Here is a 24169-nt window from a genome sequence, read left to right as displayed (position 1 = left end):
TAGTCCCGGTTCGTAAGGGTCTTTAGTCCCGGTTCCTGAACCGGGACTAAAGTGTCGGTACTAATGCCCCGACCCTTTAGTCCCGGTTCAATCCAGAACCGGGACTGATGGGCCTTCATGTGGGCAGTGCGCAGAGCCCAGTCAGGAGACCCTTTGGTCCCGGTTGGTGGCACCAACCGGGACCAATAGGCATCCACGTGTCAGCATTTCTGTGGTTGGGGTTTTTGTTTTTTTTTGAAAGGGGGGGTTGGGGGTTTTGGGGGGGTTAATTTAGGTGTTTCATATATTGTGTTAGCTAGCTATAATTAATAGAGAGAAGTGTCCTCTCTTATGTCCGTGCTTGGTCGACGCTACGTACTATACATACGTATAGAGAGGACTAGACACGCTGGCTAGCTAGTAAGCAAACGAAGGAAACAGAAGATCGTCATGAACATATATGCATACAGAGAGAAGTGATATCGACCACCTCTCCTTCTCCGAGAGATTTGTCGAACAACAAGTTCTCGTATATCTATCTGACACTACCGGCTACATATATACAATAATTATCTCTTACAAATATAATCATACGGACTCAGGGTCCACATAGAATTCTCCGTCTTCAGGGATCACGTGGTCAAGAAAGAATGCCGCCAATTCCTCTTGAATTGCTCGCATGCGAGCTGGTGCTAGGAGTTCATCCCGCTTCCGAAACATCTAATTTGAAGAAGGGGGTCAATACATATATATATATATATATATATATATAAATGAATGAAACTCAACACAAATGATGGTAATAAAATAAAATTGTGAATGTTGTTATTTACGTACTTCATATTGTTCGTTAGAGTACCCGCCCCGCTCACAGGTCGTGTGGCGGATGGACTCGCAGATGTAGTATCCACAGAAATCATTCCCTTATTCCTGCCACAACCACTTTACAAGAAATAGAGGTCAATCAAACTGATAAGGAAGAATGCTAAATGGTATTGATGAAACTAGCGCTTGAATCACTAGGAGATGCACGGAACATGCTACTATAGTACTTACTTTCGGGTGTCTAAATTCCAACTCCTTCGGCAGTCCCGGAACTGTTTTGGTGAATTTTCTCCAAACCGTGCCGGACAAAGAAAACAATTACTTGATATCAGGAAATGAACAAAGTTGCTGATATGGTGGATAATGATCGATTTAACTTACTTCTGGAGTATTTGAGTCATGTCTGCATAGTCCTGGGGATCTTTTCGTTTTGAGTCTAAGACGGTTACTAGTCCCTGCTCAAGCTTAATCTCTAGGAGAATATAGTGGAAACTGCACACACATGCATAACTCATGAATTACATTACTATAACCTTGACTAATATATAAGGGAAACCGAATACGCACAAGACAGTAACACTCACCTGAAGTTGTAAGGAAAGAGTATTATATCTTTGTTTTGATTTATTACGAACGATCGTAGCAAGTTGGCCTCGGTAGCTGCGGCATGAAGTTTAACCTGAGTTGCATCTATGAGATATGTGTTAATGAACCCAATATCACCGACTTGTCTTTTCTTCAATTCGGCGATCTTCAATCTGCATAATATAGTGAGGATGATTATAAATACATGCAATGAAAGAGCTAAGCTATATAGAGAAACTTAATGACAGAAGTAGTACTACTTACAGATAGTAGCAGGCGACCGTTGTTTTATCGAGGCCAATTGATTGAAGAACTGATAGAACTCCTCAAATGGAACAGGCAACAGATCAATTCCAACGAGGTCATGCTCCTTTTTAACTTTCACATACAAAGTACTCCTCCCCCCAGAGTCTCTGCAGATTTTCAAGTACCAATCATGCAATCTTCGCATCATCGTTGATAGAGATCTTTCATCTTTGACGAGAGGCTTCCCGTACTCGTATCTTTGTATCTGCACGTCCATGGGTTCATAATGTACTTCGTCGGGCAGGTAATCTGCAAGATTGCTATAACCGGGCACCATCCTCGGATCATTAGCGACGTTGTGGCTAGGCACCTTGAGCGGGGGGCACGATTGCTTCGCTTGTTCGCCGAGCTGGGCAATTTGTTTCCCAGCTCGTCGTTCTTTCAGCCTTTGATCACTGACAGTACTTCCCGACCGCTCTGCTTCGGCAAATTCCTTTCCAATAATGCGGTCATAGTTTCCTTTCGGCGGATCAGACTTCGGTGGTTTTGTCAGGGCAGCCAGAGTGCGCTTCACTTTCACCCGATCTACCTTCTCCTCTGGAGGTGGATGTTTCTTTGCTTTCACCCCTTCAAAGAAGTTCCTCACTTCTTCTCGCGCGATCTCGGCGTTCTCCTCCAGGGTCCTCTCATATGGTAACTTCTCTGGAGTCTTCAGAGAAGGACCGAATCTATATGTCCTCCCGCCTCTGGTTGTACTTCTAGACGCCGACCGAGCAGACGGAGCGGTTGTCTTCTTTACTTGCTTAAGAGGCGGAGGAGAAGGACTACGACGCGCCGGAGCAGCTGGAGCGGCGGTAGGTCTCTTCCGCCCTTGCTAACGAGGCGGAGAAGGAGGAGGCTGGCTGCTCGGGCGCGTCGGCGCAGGCGGAGAAGGAGGCGGAGTGCCGCCACGCACCGGAGAAGGAGCCGGCCGAGGGCCCTGATCATCACTCGCCGGAGGAGGAGGCGGTGGAGGCGAAGTGCCCTGACTCGCCGGAGGAGGAGGAGGAGGCGGTGGCGTCCAGTTCGGAAGGTTGATGAGCTCCTTCCGCCATAGGCATGGAGTATTCAGAGCAGACCCCAGCCGAGTCTCCCCTTCACCGGTAGGGTGGTCAAGCTGGAGGTCCTCAAATCCCTCCGTTATCTCATCCACCATCACCCTAGCATATCCTTCTGGAATCGGCCGGCAGTGAAAAGTTGCGCCGGGTTCAGTAGGATAAACAGAGCCAACAGCCGCCTTGACCTTCAAATTCATCCATTGCGTCATAAGGTGGCAATTTTGAGACTCCGTTATAGCATCCACGGGATAGCTGGCAGGAGCCGTCAAGGCATGCTCCGGCTGAAGCAGCTCAGTGGAAGCCACGCTGCTTCTGCGGTGAGATGGCGGGGTAGCTTCGGGGGAGGCTTCGGCAGTACGTTTGCTGCATTTGCTTCTCGTTCCTCGCGTCTACCCTTGCTTGCAGCGCCTGTATTTGGGTCTGCTGCACTTTTTTCCTCCTCTCATGGGATTTGTAACCGCCTGCGTCCGGAAACCCAACCTTCCACGGAATGGAGCCTGGTGTGCCTCGTGTCCGTCCAGGGTGCTCAGGATTCCCGAGGGCCATTGTGAGCTCGTCGTTCTCTCTGTCTGGAAAGAACGCCCCTTCCTGCGCTGCTTCGATGTGGTATGTCCATTTGGTCGTTCGTCCAAATGCACTTCCCTGTTACAGGATCCAGGGTTCCGCCAGCCCCGAAGAACCAAGTCCGGCAACGGTCTGGCCAGTTAATTGTCTCTGGTTCGATCCCTTTATGAACCAGATCATTCTCAGTCTTGGACCACTTAGGCCGGGCTACGAGGTAGCCACCTGACCCCGTGCGATGGTGAAGCTTGTTCTTTGCAGCATTTTGCTTGTTTGTCGCTGACATCTTCTTACTCTTTTCTGATGTCTTGTCGGCCACAAATGCGGGCCAGTGATCTCTGATCTTCCCATATTGGCCCTTGAATTCTGGTGTCTCATTATTTTCGACAAACTTATTCAGCTCTTTCTTCCACCTCCTGAATAGTTCTGCCATCCTCTTCAGAGCAAAAGACTTGATTAATTTCTCTTTAACTGGGTTCTCTGGATTATCCTCAGGCGGTAGGGTGAAATTTGACTTCAGCTCAGTCCAAAGATCATTTTTCTGCATATCATTGACATAAGACACCTCAGGGTCTTCTGTAGCTGGCTTAAACCATTGCTGGATGCTTATCGGGATCTTGTCCCTAAACAGAACCCCGCACTGAGCAACAAATGCGCTCTTTGTCCGGAGGGGTTCAATAGGTTGGCCGTCGGGCGCGATTGCTATGATCTCAAACTTTTCATCTGAGCTCAACTTTTTCTTTGGGCCTCGTCTCTTTACCGAAGTTGTGCTCGATCTGGAGGGCTAGAAAAAAGAACAAAGACTTAATTAATATGTGTACATACCAAAACAATGAATGCATCAATAAGCTAGTCAGCATAGGCTTAACTAATATATATACCTGGCCGGACTCGGTTCGGTCACAGGAGCCGTCATCACGGTCTCCTTCTTGCACCGGCATTGGGTCACCGGAGCCGTCCTCATGTTCTTCTTCTTGCACCGGTATTAGGTCACCGTAGCCAGCTTGTTCACCCTCTCCTGCCAAACCATCGGTTTCGTTGAGAAACAACGAGATGGCATCACTTCCTTCTGCGATTATGTCCCTCAACAACGCTTCTTTTGTTGCTTCGTCTAGGGCGGTGTCCATAGTTTCTACAAATATTTACAACATGGCAATTATTATTCAAACATGACAGATGGATATATTAGTGCCAAACATAGAACTAGCTACCTAATCATAGTAAGCTACCGGGAGGGGGTATATATCGACAACGACGACACTACATCTTCTCCCTCTTTTTTTTCTTCTTCCTCTTCTTTTTTTATCCTCTTCTTCCTCTCATGTTCGAGAGGATCGCCGAGGGGTCGGGAGGTTGCCTAGTGTCAAAGGATTCAACAAAACCATGTCTTCATCATTAGGCGAAAGTAACATGTGCATGATGGTACGAAGCTCTTCAAAGTTGTTCTGGAACGGAGTCCCAGATAGGATAATTCGCTTTTTGGTACAAAGTTCAGAAAGAGCCTTCCGAATATCGCTATTTGGAAGGCCTTTGCTGAATTCGTACCAAAAGGCGGATTATTCTATCCGGGACTCCATTCCAGAACAACTTTGCAGAACTTCGTACCAACATGCCCTGGTTACTTCCGGCTAATGATGAAGGCATGGATTTCTTCAATACTTTGACACTAGGAAACCTCTCTCGACCCCTCGGCGATCCTCGACCCCTCGAACCCTCGACGACCCTGGAACCCTCGACCCCTAGACGACCCTCTTCTTCCTCTCATGTTCGAGAGGATCGCCGAGGGGTCGGGAGGTTGCGTAGTGTCAAAGGATTCAACAAAACCATGTCTTCATCATTTGGCGAAAGTAACATGTGCATGATGGTACGAAGCTCTTCAAAGTTGTTCTGGAACGGAGTCCCAGATAGGATAATTCGCTTTTTGGTACAAAGTTCAGCAAGATCCTTCCGAATATCGCTATTTGGAAGGCCTTTGCTGAATTCGTAACAAAAGGCGGATTATTCTATCCGGGACTCCATTCCAGAACAACTTTGCAGAACTTCGTACCAACATGCCCTGGTTACTTCCGGCTAATGATGAAGGCATGGATTTCTTCAATACTTTGACACTAGGAAACCTCTCTCGACCCCTAGGCGATCCTCCACCCCTCGAACCCTCGAACCCCCGATAAAAATTAAGAAGAAGAAGAAGAAGAAGAAGAAGAAGAAGAAAAAAGAGGAGAAGAAGAAAGGAATAGCTAGAGGAGAAGAAGAACTGACAAAGTCTTCTCCTCTATTCCTTCTTCTTCTCCTCTTTTTTTTCTTCTTCTTCCTCTTTTTTTCCTTTTCTTTTTTTTCTCCTCTTCTTCCTCTTCTCTTCTTCTCCTTCTTCGGGTAAGCCCTAGTTTCCCGACCGCTCGACGACACTCTCGACATGCCCTCGTTCCCGATAAAAAAAAGAAGAAGAAGAAAAAAGAAGAGAAGAAAGAATAGAGGAGAAGAACTTCTTCTCCTCTATTCTTTCTTCTCCTCTTTTTATTCTTCTTCTTCCTCTTCTTTTTTTCCTCTTCTTCCTCTCCTCTTCTTCTCCCTCTTCCCCGCCTCTCTCATGAATGTTCGCCGTCCCCCCCCCTCGACCCCTCGACGACCCTCGTTCCCGATAAAAAAATAAGAGGAAGAAGAAGAAAAAAGAAGAGAAGAAAGAATAGAGGGGATCTTTTTTTATCCTCTTCTTCCTCTCCTCTTCTTCTCCCTCTTCTTCCCCTTCTTCCCCGCCTCTCTCATGAATGTCCGACGTTCTTGACCCTCGACCCCCTAAACTAGTTCTCGACCCTCGACCCCCTAAACTAGTTCTCGACCCTCGACCCCCTAAATATCCATATATGAACAAAAATTTCTACAAATGAAAATAACCTAAAAAAATCATATGATCATCTATGAACAAAAAAAACATCATTTGACATCTATCATCTATGAACAAAAAAATCATCATTTGATCATCTATCATCTATGAACAAAAAATATTCCTAGATACATAAAAAATTTCTACAAATGAAAATAACCTAAAAAAATTTGCAAAGGGAGGGCGGCCGGACCAAGCTAAGGAGAGGTCAGCGGCGAGGATGGCGTCGGGGCAGGGGTGCGGGCGACGGCGAGGGCGGGCCGGGGCGGCGCGCGGGCGACGGCGACGAGGGCGGGCCCGGGGCAGGGGCTCGGGAGAGGGCGGGCGACCGGGCGACGGCGAGGGCGCGGGCGAGGGCGGGCGACGGCGAGGGCGCGGGCGACGACGGGCACGGGCGAGGCGACGACGACGGCGGGGCAGCCTGGCGGCTTCGTGTCGGGGCGGCAACTGCGAGAGACGAGAGTGAAAATTTCCAAAGTGTGAACTTACATAGCAAAGCCTTTAGTCTCGGTTCATGGCACAACCCGGGACTAAAGGTGGGCATTAGTCCCGGTTGGTGCAACGAACCGGAACCAAAGGCCAATTTTCGGCAGCCGAAAGGGCGGGAAGCGAAGGCCATTGGTCCTGGTTGGTGGCACCAACCGGGACTAAAGGGGGGCAATGGTCACGGTTGGTGCCTTCGTGGCACAACCCGGGACTAAAGGTGGGCATTAGTCCCGGTTGGTGCGATGAACCGGGACCAAAGGCCAATTTTCGGTAGCCGAAAGGGCGGGAAGCGAAGGCCATTGGTCCCCGTTGGTGGCACCAACCGGGACTAAAGGGGGCAATGGTCACGATTGGTGCCACGAACCGTGACCAATGCCTTTAGTCCCGGTTGTGCACCAACCGGGACCAATGGCCTTGTGCTGCATCGCTAGCTGAAGTTTAGTCCCACATCGGCTAGCTGAAGGGCGCCGACACTTGTTTATAAGCGCTGCTGTGCCTCCCCATTCGAGCTCCTCTCTAATGCAGGCTTTCGGGCCTAAACTTGTTACTGCCTGTGGGCCTATTGGGCCTCTGCGGCCTGAATCCTGGCCCATGTAGGGTTTCTAGTCGTATTCAGGCCGTGGAGGCCCAGTAGGTGGCATTTTTTTTGGTTTTTTCTTTTTATTTCTACATTTTTTGGTTTTTTTATTTTTTTATTTCTACTTAAAACTAAATACTTACAGTTTTTTAGTGATTTCTTTTTGCTTTTAGGTCACAAAAATTATAAACTTTCTGTTAGTGCCATTAGTTTTAAATTTTGAATAGTTTAAATTTGAATTTTTAAAAATTTGTGTGAATCACTAGTTTATGAATAACTTTACTATAAAAATAGAATTTTTTTCTATTTATTTTTTATTTATACTTACAACTAAATACTTATAGTTTTTTAGTGATTTCTTTTTGATTTTAGGTCACAAGAATTATAAACTTTCTGTTAGTGCCATTAGTTTTAAAATTTTGAATAGTTTAAATTTGAATTTTATAAAATTTGTGTGAATCACTAGTTTATGAATAACTTTACTATAAAAATAGAATTTTTTTCTTCTTTGCTATTTATTTTTTATTTATACTTACAATTAAATACTTATAGTTGACTTTTTAGGTCACAAAAAATTATATTCTTTTTGCTATTGAAGAATATTATAGTTTTTATTTTTAGTTGATCATAAACATTAATATTTTAATGTGGTTGTTTTTTATTTTCATAAAAGTTTTGTAGTTCATTCTGTTGCTATTAATTCATTCTTTGAGCTAAATGACTCTGAAATTGGAAAGCATTTCAAAATGAACTCTGAAAAGGTTGAAAGTTGGCATGGTATCATAATTTCACCCACATAGCATGTGCATGTATAAAACGGACAATGGTAGCATGTTCGTCTGTTACAAATTTGGCATGGTATCATCATAATAGTTGCGGGAGAAAGTCTTCACTTTTTCTTCGCTTGTGTCATTTGCTTATTGCGCCGTAACCATGGATAATCTTCATTGTTTATCAGGATGCTTGGGTCAGCCTTGACATTGAAGGGAGGAATTTCATGAAAACTTTTCATAATCTTCAGACATGTCTGTCTTGCCCTCCACTCCCACGATGTCCCTTTTTCCTGAAAGAACTATGTGGCGCTTTGGCTCATCGTATGATGTATTCACTTCCTTATCTTTTCTTTTTCTTGGTCTGGTAGACATGTCCTTCACATAGATAACCTGTGCCACATCATTGGCTAGGACGAACGGTTCGTCAGTGTACCCAAGATTTTTCAGATCCACTGTTGTCATTCCGTACTGTGGGTCTACCTGTACCCCGCCGCCTAACAGATTGACCCATTTGCACTTAAACAAAGGGACCTTAAAATCAGGTCCGTAGTCAAGTTCCCATATGTCCACTATGTAACCATAATATGTGTCCTTTCCGCTCTCGGTTGCTGCATCAAAGCGGACACCGCTGTTTTGGTTGGTGCTCTTTTGATCTTGGGCGATCGTGTAAAATGTATTCCCATTTATCTCGTATCCTTTGTAAGTCAATACAGTCAAAGATGGTCCCCTGGACAACAAGTATAACTCATCACAAACAGTGTTGTCACCTCTGAGACGTGTTTCCAACCAACTGCTGAAAGTCCTGATGTGTTCACATGTAATCCAGTCGTCGCACTGCTCCGGGTGTTTGGAGCGCAGACTGTTCTTGTGTTCATCGACATACGGGGTCACCAAGGTAGAGTTCTGTAGAACTGTGTAGTGTGCTTGAGACCAAGAATATCCGTCCCTGCATGTTATTGAGTCTCTTCCAAGAGTGCCTTTTCCAGTCAGTCTCCCCTCATACCGCGATTTAGGGAGACCTATCTTGTTAAGGCCAGGAATGAAGTCAACACAAAACCCGATAACATCCTCTTTTTGATGGCCCATGGAGATGCTTCCTTCTAGCCTAGCGCGGTTACGGACATATTTCTTTAGGACTCCCATGAACCTCTCAAAGGGGAACATATTGTGTAGAAATACGGGCCCCAGGATGACAATCTTGTCGACTAGATGAACTAGGACGTGCGTCATGATACTGAAGAAGGATGGTGGGAACACCAGCTCGAAACTGACAAGACATTGCGCCACATCACTCCTTAGCCTTGGTACGATTTCTGGATCGATCACCTTCTGAGAGATTGCATTGAGGAATGCACATAGCTTCACAATGGCTAATTGGACGTTTTCCGGTAGAAGCCCCCTCAATGCAACCGGAAGCAGTTGCGTCATAATCATGTGGCAGTCATGAGACTTTAGGTTCTGAAACTTTTTCTCTGGCATATTTATTATTCCCTTTATATTCGACGAGAAGCCAGTCGTGACCTTCATACTGAGCAGGCATTCAAAGAAGATTTCTTTCTCTTTTTCGTACGAGCGTAGCTGGCAGGACCATTATACTGCTTCGGAGGCATGCCGTCTTTTTCGTGCAAACGTTGCAGGTCCTCTCGTGCCTCGGGTGTATCTTTTGTCTTCCCATACACGCCCAAGAAGCCTAGCAGGTTCACGCAAAGGTTCTTCGTCACGTGCATCACGTCGATTGAGGAGCGGACCTCTAGGTCTTTCCAGTAGGGTAGGTCCCAAAATATAGATTTCTTCTTCCACATGGGTGCGTGTCCCTCAGCGTCATTCGGAACAGCTAGTCCACCGGGACCCTTTCCAAAGATTACGTAGTGTAAATCATTGACCATAGCAAGCACGTGATCACCGGTGCGCATGGCGGGCTTCTTCCGGTGATCTGCATCGCCTTTGAAATGCTTGCCTTTCTTTCGACATTGATGGTTGGTCGGAAGAAATCGACGATGGCCCAGGTACACATTCTTCCTGCATTTGTCCAGGTATATACTTTCAGTGTCATCTAAACAGTGCATGCATGCGTGGTATCCTTTGTTTGTCTGTCCTGGAAGGTTACTGAGAGCGGGCCAATCGTTGATGGTCACGAACAACAACGCCTTAAGGTTAAATTCCTCCTGTCTGTGCTCATCCCACGTACGTACACCGTTTCCATTCCACAGCTGTAAAAGTTCTTCAACTAATGGCCTTAGGTACACATCAATTTCGTTGCCGGGTTGCTTAGGGCCTTGGATGAGAACTGGCATCATAATGAACTTCCGCTTCATGCACATCCAAGGAGGAAGGTTATACATACATAGAGTCACGGGCCAGGTGCTGTGATTGCTGCTCTGCTCCCCGAAAGGATTAATGCCATCCGCGCTTAAAGCAAACCATACATTCCTTGGGTCCTTTGCAAACCCATCCCAGTACTTTCTCTCGATTTTTCTCCACTGCGACCCGTCAGCGGGTGCTCTCAACTTCCCATCTTTCTTTTGGTTCTCACTGTGCCATCGCATCAACTTGGCATGCTCTTCGTTTCTAAACAGACGTTTCAACCGTGGTATTATAGGAGCATACCACATCACCTTCGCAGGAACCCTCTTCCTGAGGGGCTCGCCGTCAACATCACCAGGGTCATCTCGTCTGATCTTATACCGCAACGCACAGCATACCGGGCATGCGTTCAGATCCTTGTATGCACCGCGGTAGAGGATGCAGTTATTAGGGCATGCATGTATCTTCTCCACCTCCAATCCTAGAGGGCATACGACCTTCTTTGTTGCGTATGTACTGTCGGGCAATTCGTTATCCTTTGGAAGCTTCTTCTTCAATATTTTCAGTAGCTTCTCAAATCCTTTGTCAGCCACATCATTCTCTGCCTTCCACTGCAGCAATTCCAGTACGGTACCGAGCTTTGTGTTGCCATCTTCGCAATTGGGGTATAACCCTTTTTTGTGACCCTCTAACATGCGATCGAACTTCAGCTTCTCCTTTTGACTAATGCATTGCGTCCTTGCATCGACAATGACCCGGCGGAGATCATCATCATCGGGCACATCGTCTGGTTCCTCTTGATCTTCAGCAGCTTCACCCGTGGCAGCATCATTGGGCACATCGTCTGGTTCCTGTTGATCTTCACCAGCTCCCCCCGTTGCAGCATCACCGTATTCAGGGGGCACATAGTTGTCATCGTACTCTTCTTCTTTGCCGTCTTCCATCATAACCCCTATTTCTCCGTGCCTCGTCCAAACATTATAGTGTGGCATGAAACCCTTGTAAAGCAGATGGGAGTGAAGGATTTTCCGGTTAGAGTAAGACCTCGTATTCCCACATTCAGTGCATGGACAACACATAAAACCATTCTGCTTGTTTCCCTCAGCCGCATCGAGAAACTCATGCACGCCCTTAATGTACTCGCGGGTGTGTCTGTCACCGTACATCCATTGCCGGTTCATCTGCGTGCATTATATATAATTAAGTGTCCAAATTAATAGAAGTTTATCATCACATTAAAACCAAAGTGCATACATAGTTCTCATCTAACAACATATAGCTCTCCAGAGCATCTAATTAATTAAACCATACATTGAAACTATGTAAAACATTTCAATGTGAAAACAAATGCGATCATAATCGCAACCAAGGTAACAATTGATCCAACAACATAATGATACCAAGCCTCGGTATGAATGGCATATTTTCTAATCTTTCTAATCTTCAAGCGCATTGCATCCATCTTGATCTTGTGATCATCGACGACATCCGCAACATGCAACTCCAATATCATCTTCTCCTCCTCAATTTTTTTTATTTTTTCCTTCAACAAATTGTTTTCTTCTTCAACTAAATTTAACCTCTCGACAATAGGGTCGGTTGGCATTTCCGATTCACATACATCCTAGATAAATAAAATCTATGTCACGTTGGTCGGCATAATTTTCATAAACAATAAATGAACCAATAGTTATAAAGATAATATACATACCAAATCCGAATCATAGACAGGACGAGGGCCGACGGGGGCGGATACCAAAACCATCGCACTATATAAGATGCAATAATAAATCTAAGAAAATGATACAAGTATCTACCTAAACATACAAGTAAGAATATTTTTCCTTTTAGAAAGAAGATAAGAACAAGAGGCTCACCACGGTGGTGTCGGTGATGAGATCGGCGCGGGTGATCGACGGCGGTGAAGACGGGGACGGGGCGTGACGGACCGCTAAATCTAGACAAATCTCGAGGAAAATGGAGCTTGGAGGTCGAGCTTCGAGAGGAGAAAGCTTAAGTAGTGTGGCTCGGGCATTCCATCGAACACCTCATGTGCATAGGAGGTGAGCTAGAGCACCACAAAGCCCTCTCCCCCTCGGCCAAAAAAAACAGAGCATTGTGCTCTGCTCTTGCGTGAGGGGGTATATATAGGCACCTCATTGGTCCCGGTTGATGACATGAACCGGGACTAAAGGGAAGCCTTTGGTCCCGGTTCAAGCCACCAACCGGGACCAATGATGGTGGGCCAGGAGCGAGGGCCATTGGTCCCGGTTCGTCCCACCAACCAGGACCAAAAGGTCCAGACGAACCGGGACCAATGGCCCACGTGGCCTGGCCGGCCCCCTGGGCTCACGAACCGGGACCAATGCCCACATTGGTCCCGGTTCTAGACTGAACCGGGACTAATGGGCTGAGCCGGCCTGGACCATAGCCCTGTTTTCTACTAGTGTAGTTGAGAGAATAAATTTATCATTTATTTTAGAAGAATCACCAAATGTAGGAATATTTGGGCAATTCATATTCTAATTAGATCCATGGTTTAGTGAGAGACATATGTGGCTCAATATTAGCTAATTTAGTTGGGTTCTGACCATGACCAAACAGCACTATCAACATTTAATTTGTGTTAATTAATTAATGAACTAATCTCCGTGTTGATTTCAAATTTGATATTGTGTGGTATAGTAAACATAGTCGAGAGAATAAATTTCTCATTTATTCGGATTTCCACATTTTTTATTTGGGTATTTCAAGGCATTGAATACTGGATGCGACCTGAATTAGAAGACTCCTCGAGCAAATATATGTATTGGTTTGCTATTTAATTGATTGAAGTATGACATATATGTTTTTGAGTAGCCAGTAAAAAAACACTTCAGACGTTTCAATCTTCTAAACACATGCGGTCCAGCCTCACGTGCCGGTCTTTGTTCTTGAATCATGTATGACTATGGTACAAAAAATACATGTGAAAAATCTATGTTTGCAGTTAAGGAACTAATTATCTGGATTATAGAAAGAGTAAACCGTGATCTCAGCCATGGTCGACCAACGAACAAAGATCATGTCTTGTAGCTTGACCAGTGCACAATAAAACATGGTATTTATACCTATTAGTATGGTCAGACATTGAGCAAAAGAGAATAGGAAAGCGCTTGTATGGTACCACAATTCATATCAAATTGGTATGCTGAGTAAGGACCGATGAATGTAAAGAATAACATTTAGTAATAAAAGTAACCTTTAAAAAGAATAATTAAAATATATTCTAGGTCTAATGGACTAATTAGCCGGTGTTTATATACTAACTCGGCAATGTTTCTATTGGATATGTTATATTAGGTTCCTGAGTAAACGTTTTGATTGTGGAACTTCAGTTGGAATAAAAATACGATTCTTTTGTCTCGTGATAACTATGTTGTTAGTAGATTAAGTCGCCAACCTATGTGTCATGCGTATATGGAATGTTGAATTAACATTTTTAATCATGGCATCTTATTCAATATATAAAAAGTTACATTTAAGGAAAATAGTAACTTATTTGGGACTGCTGAATAATTTATCCGGTGTCGCAACCAAGTCACCAATTTGTTTGTAATTAATGTTATTTTAATCTGTTTACTTATAATATTCTAATTTGTTTGTGGCTTGATTAGTCCTTTTAACACGAGGGTCAAGTAAAAATAGGCCTCATACAATCACATGTATATATAACAACACCAAATTTTTATGTATGCTGCTGCTGAACTTTATCGATGGACTTGTGAGCATATGCGGATAACTTACTCCCGTAAGCACCTCCTGTTCGTCATGCTAGACCTAACAAAGGTCTTTGGAAACACAAACTGGTATTAGTTATTGTACGGGAGATCTAATACTCAATTTTTTCAGATAACTGTAGCTCTTTTTTTTTGGTCAAAGTTGTCTCTCCTATTTGTAATCATTATAGTCCAGATACGTGAGATTGATGTAATAGTTTTTTTCCTTTCGATGAAGATCTGGGATTTTTTTTCTTTTCTCAAGGGACGTGTAGATCATGCAAGCTGCATATATCTGTACCGTGGATCAATTAAATCGTTGTAGTTTTCTTTTTTAGTCTTTTTTCCTTTTGTGGGATGCGAGATCTGGTCATTTTTTCTTTTTTTAGGGACGTGTACATATATTTAAGGTGTATACATGTGTAGATACATTCTTCTTTTTTAGGAAGGGTGTACATATATTCAAGGTATGTACGTGGGTGAGTTTTTCCTTTTAGTTTTTTCTTCTTTGAGGGATGCGACATCTGGTATTTTTTTAAGGGACATGTAGATAGATGCAAGGTTTGTACGTGGGTGTAGATATATTTCTTTTTATGGAAGGGTGTAGTATTCAAGGTCTGTACGTTGGGCGAGTTTTTCCATTTAGTTTTTTTTCTTTGGCGGATACGATATCTGGTATTTTTTTTCTTTTGTATTCTTGAAGGGACATGTAGATAGATGAAACGCAAGGTGCGTACATGGGTGAGCTTTTTCTTTAATTTTTTTTGTTTGAGGTATGCGAGATCTGGTACTTTTTTTTGTATTTTTCAAGGTACGTATATAGATGCAAGGCAAGGTGCGTACGTGGGTGAGTTTTCTCTTCTTTTGAGGAAGGGAGATCTGGCAGTATTATTATTTTTTTGGATCTGATGGTTATATTTCATTGGTCCATCAGATTAATTTTTTTTCGAAAAGAAGAGACTCCCCGGCCTCTGCATCAAAACAATGCATACAATCACATTTATAGATAAATAAAAAGGTTCAACAAGGTCTTATAGTCTGAAAACAAAATAATGGCAAGCTCACAAAGAGCCACAACGCTAAAAACAATAGGCCCAAAAGCCACAACCGGTTGGCATAACAAAGATAGGTAAACTAATCGCCTATCCTATTACATGACCGCAATCCAAATCGGTTGAAAATATCCCGCGCTATCATCTCCCATCGGACAGATCCAGTAACCAAACGCTCCCTGGCCTCCGTTGGAGTGAGTAACGACAACATATGGATCAGCGCAGTAGCCCGGAATAAAACCTGCAAAAAATGAATGTTTGTTGTTCTGTTAAAAGACAAATCATTTCTGCAGTTCCAAATTGCCCACAACAAAGCACATACTCCTGCGCGAATGTGTCTAGCTGTTTCAGACTCTATCCCAACCAGCCACGTTCCAAATAACGTACTGACTGAATTTGGAGGAGTAATATTAAAGGCAATATGCACCGTGTGCTACAAAACTCTCGCCAACGGGCAGTCAAAGAAGAGGTGCTTGATAGTTTCGTCCCGATCACAAAAACTACATCTAGTAGATCCTGTCCAGTTGTGCTTAACCAAATTATCCTTTGTTAAAATGACTTGTTTATGTACAAACCACATAAACACTTTAATATTCAAAGGAACTTTGACTTTCCAAACATCTTTGGAACTAAGAATAGCACTAGAGTTAATGACATCGATATACATCGACTTAACTATGAACTCTCCGGACCTAGTAAGCATCCAACACAACTGATCGGGCTGATGAGATAGCTGAACCTCCATCAGTCTACTCACCAAATGAAGCCATGTTTCCCACCGGTCGCCAACAAGCGCCCTCCTAAACTGAATATTAAGGGGAATGGACTGCATAATCGTTGCAACAAGAGCATCACGTCGTTGAACAATACGCTACAGGGACGGATAGTGAAGCGCCAACGGCATTACAAAGCCAAGTATCCTCCCAGAAGCGAGTGATGTTGCCATTACTGACTATAAACTTTGTTCTATTAAAGAAGGCAGCTTTGACTCTCATAAGCCCCTTCCAAATTGGCGAGTCAGTCGGTCTCACTGTCGCCTAGGACAAAGTCTTGGACTGCAGATACTTACTATGGAGAATCTGTGCCCACGTGGCCTCAGTCTCAACTGATAACTTATGCAGCCACTTACTGAGAAAGACATCCGTTCTTGACTTCAAGATTCTCAATACCAAGGCCCCCCTAGTCCTTTGGTCGACAGATGATATCCCATTTGGCGAGCCGGTATTTTCTCTTTAGTTCATCACTCTGCCATAAGAATCGGGATCGATAGAGGTCCAGCCTTTTCCTAACACCAATTGGGACTTCGAAGAAAGATAAGAGAAACATAGGCATACTCGTGAGCACCGAATTAATAAGAATCAACCGGCCTCCATATGACATGAGTTTGCCCTTCCAGCAACTCAGTTTCTTCTCAAACCGATCCTCGATGCACTTCCATTCTCTGTTTGTCAGCTTACAATGGTGAATGGGTATACCTAAGTACGTGAAAGGTAATGCCCCCAATTCGCATCCGAACAATTGCCTATAAGCCTCTTGTTCCTCATTGGCTCTACCAAAACAGAACAACTCGCTTTTATGAAAGTTAATCTTCAATCCGGTCAATTGTTCAAATAATCGTAACACCAGCTTCACATTTATCGCTTTTGCCAAGTCGTGCTCCATAAAGATGATTGTATCATCAGCGTACTGCAGGACAGACACACCACCATCAACTAGATGAGGCACCAAGCCACCCACCCGACCGGCCTCCTTTGCCCTACCTATCAGAATTGCCAACATGTCAACCACAATGTTGAACATAATAGGAGACATTGGATCACCTTGTCTCAGGCCCTTGTGTGTCTGGAAATAATGACTTATGTCGTCATTCACTTTAATTCCAACACTCCCTTTTTGCGTGAAAGATTCTACCTGGCGTCGCCAAGCTTCATCAAAACCCTTCATCCGTAAGGCCTGTTGAAGGAAAGGCCATTTGACTTTATCGTACGCTTTCTCGAAATCAACCTTGAAAACAACTCCATCTAGTTTTTTCGTGTGAATCTCATGGAGCATTTCATGAAGGACCACAACCCCTTCGAGGATGTTCCTGTCCGGCATGAAAGCAATTTGGGTAGGCTGCACCACAGCATTCGCAATCTGTGAGAGCCTATTAGTCCCGACCTTGGTAAATTTTTTGAAACTAACATTAAGAAGACAGATGGGCCTGAATTTCTCAATTCTCACAGCCTCTGTTTTCTTAGGAAGCAGGGTTATCGTTCCATAATTCAGTTGAAAAAGCTGAAACTGTCCAGATAATAAATCATGGAACAACGGCAACAGATCCCCTTTAATAATATGCCAGCACTTCTTATAAAACTCAGCCGGGAATCCATCCGGGCCGGGAGCCTTATTATTTTTCATCTGGGATATGGCCTCAAACACCTCTTTCTCAGAAAAAAGGAGCAGCTAAAATATCATTCTCAACAGCAGTAAGTTGAGGAACATCCTCAATCCTAGACTCATCCAGAGAAACACAGTTATCCTCTGGAGGCCCAAACAACTGCTTGTAATACTCAGTAATGTATAATTTTAGGTTCTCCTGACCTAGAATCGTTCCTTCATCTTGTTCAAGCTGAAAGATCCTCTTCTTTCTGTGCTTTCCATTAGCAATCATGTGGAAGAATTGAGTGTTCGCATCCCCCTGGACAACTCGTCGGACCTTGGCCCGCAGCGCCCACTTGTTCACGAAGAAGCTCTTTCAGCCTCATCTCCGCGTCAAGCTTGGCATGAAGCTGTGAGGCTGGCAGAACCATGGTTTCTGCTTTTACATCTAGGGACTGAATAAGGGTAAGGAGCCGTTCCTTTTCGACCTTATAAATCCTGCTAGGATGCTTAGCCCACCCACGTAGGAAACTTCTCAAGTGCTTAATCTTATTCTGCCAACGCTCAAGTGCAGTCCTACCTCCTACATCCTTAGCCCACTCTCTGGCTACAAGATCAAAGAAGCCTTCTCTTTCAAACCAAGCAAGCTCGAACGAAAACACTAGTAGAAAAAGGGTCAAACGTGAAGCACATTAGTGCCGGTTTGATTTTGGCCCGGTACTAATGGTACCATTAGTGCTGGTTCGAACGGATTTGCATTAATGCCGGTTCGTGTTGAACCTTTAGTACCGGTTCGTGCCACGAACCGGTACTAAAGGGGTGGTGGCAGGCTGGCGTCAGGCCGGGGCCCCACGAGCCTCTTTAGTCCCGGTTTGTGGCACAAACCGGTACTAAATGGCCAACCTTTAGTACCGGTTCATGCAACGAACCGGCACTAAAGGGGTCTAAGCTATAGTCCCGGTTGGAGACACAAACCGGGACTATAGGGCAATTTTCAAACTTGAAAAAATCATAACTAAATCATCGTAATTCAGAAAAATACATATTATATATCAAAATTTGCAGAACAAAAAGATTGATCCGCTGAGTTTTGGCAATTTTCCGTTTTCATAACCAGTTTTCCGTTTCGACAATTTTTTAAAATCATAAAATTCCAAAGGGAAAATAGAGTTTTTGGGCGTTTTAGACGTTTTTAGCGTTTAGTGCTAGGGTTTAGATTTTAGAGTTTAGGGTTAGGTTTTATGGTTTAAACCCTTAGTTTTTACTGTTTAGCATAGAGTTTCCGACGTTTTAAGTCCCGGGTTTAGGGTTTAGGACAATTTTTGAAATGACAAAATTATAAAAGGAAAAAAGATATGCTCTAATTTATGTTTTTTTGAATTTTGGTTAAATCTTGTCAAACCAGTCAAACAACTGATTCAAGAAATATAGTGTTACTAAATAATTACGTAATAATATTAGTGTTATTAAATAAGTATCTCAGTTTTTTTGAATTTTGGCCAAATCTGGTCAAACTGTGGTCAAACTATGGTCAAACTACTTATTCAAGAAATATTAGTGTTAATACATAATTACTGTTTTTTAGAATAATAGTTTCAAACTCAAACGGTGAAACGTGTGACTTCATGCTCAAGCTAAACTACTGAGGGTTAATAGGATTGACAGCTTACATTTGTTAGGAAAACAACAAGTGCAGACTTGGAATGTAGGGGGAATAGAACTCCGAAGTTAAGCGTGCTCAGGCTGGGGGAGTGAGAGGATGGGTGATCGGCCGGGAAGTCAGGCGATTTGGAATGAGTGATCCACACTTGAGCAGTTAAGAGACGTGATTAGAGACTAAATCATCAAATAATTCAGAAAAATTAAAAATCGAAAAAAATAAAAAAAAATTCCAAATTTGTCAAAAAAAAAATTCAAAAACAAAAAACCTTTAGTACCGGTTGGTAACACCAACCGGTACTAAAGGTCCCCCATACCAGGGCGCGAGCTCACGCCACGTGGTGGCACTTTAGCGCCGGTTCGTGCCGAACCGGTACTAAAGGGGGGGGGGCTTTAGTGCCCACCCCATAGTGCCGGTTATGGAACTGGCACTAAAGGCCCTTACGAACCGGCGCTAAAGCTCCGTTTTCTACTAGTGAAATGAGTTTTTGTTCCCCAACTGGGTGGCCTCACCAGAGTTAATAAATAAAGGCGTCAGAAATACCACGAGAAAGTGCCTGAACTGTTACAAAGGGAAATTTCTATTCCCATTTGACACTAGCCAGTACTCGATCCAATTTTTCAAACGTTGGATTTAGCATCGCATTAGCCCAGGTGAACTTTCTTCCCAAAAGCTCTATCTCTCTCAGATCCAAGCTTTCAATGATAGTATTAAACATGAACGAGACCATCGGCCGTCAAAGTTATCATTGTTCTTCTCATCACACCTTCTAATGATGTTAAAATCACCCCCCACCAGGATTGGAAGCTGCTCAGAACCGCAAATCCTAACCAGATCAGCCAAGAAATCAGGTTTGAGTTCAGGCTGTGCGGCACTATATACCGCCACCAGAGCCCAATTAAACCCATCAGCCTTCGACCGTACCCTAAACTTAACAGCAAAATCTCCCATGACCACACTTCGGACTTCGAGCGAATCGCATCTAACTCCGAGTAAGATCCCACCAGATCTTCCTCGCGGTGGCAGACAATGCCAGTCAAAATCAATACCGCCTGATAAAGTATTGAGAAATTCTGGTGAAAAATTATCTCTACCAGTTTCCGACAATGCGATAAAGTCCAACCTATGCTTGATAGTCGCCTCTGCAAGAAACCTTCTTTTAGCCAAGTCTTTTAGACCTCGGCTATTCCAAAAGATTCCTTTCATATCTTGTCATGGAGTTTTTTAGCCGTGCGGATTCTAGCACTCCTACGCATAGCGGAAGTCGGGTAGATCTTCTGCTTCCATTTGCTTTTAAGAATTTTCTTACTCTCCAGCCGGTCCTCACAACCAAGCTCAGAAGGTCTGACTACAACATTCTCAAAACTCTCATCCTCCTCCTCAGGCTCATGTGGGGGAGGAGCAAGATCCGCACAAAAATTATCGAGCACCCTGACCCCCAAAGCATCAATATCGGAATCATTCATGGGTTTAACCGCTACTAAGTTACGAATCATCTCTAAAGCCCACTCTACCTCTAAATCCAGGATATCATTAACGGAATTTGAAATTTCACTATCATTACTACCTAGTGAAATTCCTAATTGGTTTGCATTATTAATAATCTCATCATTAGAAAAATGCAAGATGGAATTTGAGGTATTAACCGACATACCAGTAGTGACCTCAACGTCACGAAGCTTGGCCGCCCTCATGGCGCACCACTGTTGTATGTCGTCAACATCCGGATGATCCTGGAGACGGCAGCTCAACCGTCGCCCCTCAGACACTGGATCTGGAATCCCACCGAACACAATCACCTCCTCCCGAGTGACCATGCTCGGGGTGAGGCCTCCTGCCTCACCCCGAACACGCAGCCGGTCAGCATCCATCGACGAACCAGCTGGACCGCCGAAAGCGGTGGGGCGCTCAACGGCACCGCCGACGTCGGTCCCGCCCCACGGCAGAGAGACGGCACCATGCCGGGGGAGGAGGGAGCAAGGGCCACCTGCCCGAGCTCCCCACCCACCCCGGCCCGCCGGCAAGATGGGCTCACCGGTGCCACGGGAGGGCCGGCCACCCTAGGCGCCCCAGGAGAAGAGGGCCCCGAGGCCACCTGCCCCGAGCCCCCTCCAGAATGTGGAACCGCCGCCTGCAGCACCAGCCTCACGAGAAGAGAAGAGGGTGCCAAGGCCACCTGCCCCGGACCCCCTCCCGAAGATAAAACCTCCACCACCGAAACCTCATCCACCGCGAGAGGAGAAGAGGGCGCCGAGGCCACCTGCCCCGAGCCTCCTTCATAAAGCCGAACCGCCACCTACAGCTCCAGCATCGCGACAAAAGAAGAGGGAACCGAGACCACCAGCCTCAGACCCCCTCCCGAGGGAAAGACCTCCACCGCCGGACCCTCGATCTGAGGAGAATCAACGAGTAGTACATGAGGGGGAGCCACCTCCTCCTCTCCCCTAACCGAGATTGGCAAAGCCCCAAGGATGGGAGTCACAACATCCTCAAAATCCAAAGCAGGTAACGTGTGCTCAAAAACCTCGTCAGACTCCACCCGCTCACTCCAAAGTCTCGGAGGCGCAGAAGCCGGCTCGAAAGATCCAAATCTCAGAGAAGTCGTAGGCACCAAGGAGGGTGGCACCGTCCCATCCCCGGACGTCTGAGAAACGGATCTCGGTCCATTGGACAACTCTCGTCCAGTGTCATCAAACGGTGCCTCCTTAGCTCCCGAGCTGTAATCTCCCTCGTGCATATCAACATCAGTCTTGTTAGCCGCCTCGGCGAACAGACTGTCATCCTCAAACTCAATCACGAGGTTATAAATTTGGCCTCGATATGTCCACTTGACCACATCAGGCACGAACTCAATATCCAGAACATTGACCAGCAGTCGGGCAATCCCGTGAGCTCTGGTATAAGCCATATCCACTGTCTCAGTCTGTTGGGTTTCGTAGTAATTTCAAAAAATTTCCTACGCACACGCAAGATCATGCGATGCATAGCAACGAGAGGGGAGAGTATTGTCTACGTACCCAACGCAGACCGACTGTGGAAGCGCTGACACAACGTAGAGGAAGTAGTCGTACGTCTTCACGATCCAACCGATCAAGCACCAAAACTACGGCACCTCCGAGTTCGAGCACACGTTCAGCTCGATGACGATCCCCGGACTCCGATCCAGCAAAGTGTCGGGGAAGAGTTCCGTCAGCACGACGGTGTGGTGACGATCTTGATGCACTACAGCAGCAGGGCTTCGCCTAAACTCCGCTACAGTATTATCGAGGACTATGGTGGCAGGGGGCACCGCACACGGCTAAGGAATAGATAACGTGGATCAACTTGTGTGTTCTAGGGTGCCTCTGCCTCAGTATATAAAGGACTAGAGGGGGGAGGCTGGCCGGCCAAGGTGTGGCGCGCCAGGAGAGTCCTACTCCCTCTGGGAGTAGGATTCCCCATCCCAATCCTAATTGGAATAGGATTCGCGGAGGGGGAAAAGAGAGAGAGGGGGCCGGCCACCTCTCCTAGTCCTAATAGGACTAGGGGAAGGGGGAGGCGCGCAGGCCATGTAGGGCTGCCTCTTCTCTTTTCCACTAATGCCCATCATGGCCCATTTAGCTCCCGGGGGGTTCCGGTAACCTTCCCGGTACTCCGGTAAAATCCCGATTTCACCCGGAACACTTCCGATATCCAAACATAGGCTTCCAATATATCAATCTTTATGTCTCGACCATTTCGAGACTCCTCGTCATGTCCGTGATCACATCCGGGACTCCGAACAACCTTCAGTACATCAAAATGCATAAACTCATAATATAACTGTCATCGTAACCTTAAGCGTGCGGACCCTACGGGTTGGAGAACCATGTAGACATGACCGAGACACGTCTTCAGTAAATAACCAATAGCGGGACCTGGATGCCCATATTGGCTCCTACATATTCTACGGAGATCTTTATCGGTCAGACCGCATAACAACATACGTTGTTCCCTTTGTCATCGGTATGTTACTTGCCCGAGATTCGATCGTCGGTATTCCAGTACCTAGTTCAATCTCGTTACCGGCAAGTCTCTTTACTCGTTCTGTAATACATCATACCACAACTAACTTATTTAGTTGCAATGCTTGCAAGGCTTAAGTGATGTGCATTACCGAGAGGGCCCAGAGATACCTCTCTGACAATCGGAGTGACAAAACCTAATCTCAAAATACGTCAACCCAACATCTACCTTTGGAGACACCTGTAATGCTCCTTTATAATCACCCAGTTACGTTGTGACGTTTGGTAGCACCCAAAGTGTTCCTCCGGCAAACGGGAGTTGCATAATCTCATAGTTATAGGAACATGTATAAGTCATGAAGAAAGCAATAGCAACATACTAAACGATCGGGTGCTAAGCTAATGGAATGGGTCATGTCAATCAGATCATTCAACTAATGATGTGACCTCGTTAATCAAATAACAACTCATTGTTCATGGTTAGGAAACATAACCATCTTTGATTAACGAGCTAGTCAAGTAGAGGCATACTAGTGACACTTTGTTTGTCTATGTATTTACACATGTATTATGTTTCCGGTTAATACAATTCTAGCATGAATAATAAACTTTTATCATGATATAGGGAAATAAATAATAACTTTATTATTGCCTCTAGGGCATATTTCCTTCAGTCTCCCACTTGCACTAGAGTCAATAATCTAGATTACACAGTGATGATTCTAACACCCATGGAGCTTTGGTGCTGATCATGTTTTGCCCGTGGAAGAGGCTTAGTCAACGGGTCTGCTACATTCAGCTCCGTTTGTATCTTGCAAATCTCTATGTCTCCCACCTGGACTAGATCCCGGATGGAATTGAAGCGTCTTTTGATGTGCTTGGTTCTTTTGTGAAACCTGGATTCCTTTGCCAAGGCAATTGCACCAGTATTGTCACAAAAGATTTTCATTGGACCCGATGCACTAGGTATGACACCTAGATCGGATATGAACTCCTTCATCCAGACTCCTTCGTTTGCTGCTTCCGAAGCAGCTATGTACT

This window comes from Triticum urartu, unplaced genomic scaffold, assembly GCF_003073215.2.
Source record: "Triticum urartu cultivar G1812 unplaced genomic scaffold, Tu2.1 TuUngrouped_contig_433, whole genome shotgun sequence".
Classification (NCBI taxonomy): Eukaryota; Viridiplantae; Streptophyta; class Magnoliopsida; order Poales; family Poaceae; genus Triticum; species Triticum urartu.
The sequence above is the reverse complement of the archived record's forward strand: the minus strand, read 5'-3'. Positions refer to the sequence as shown.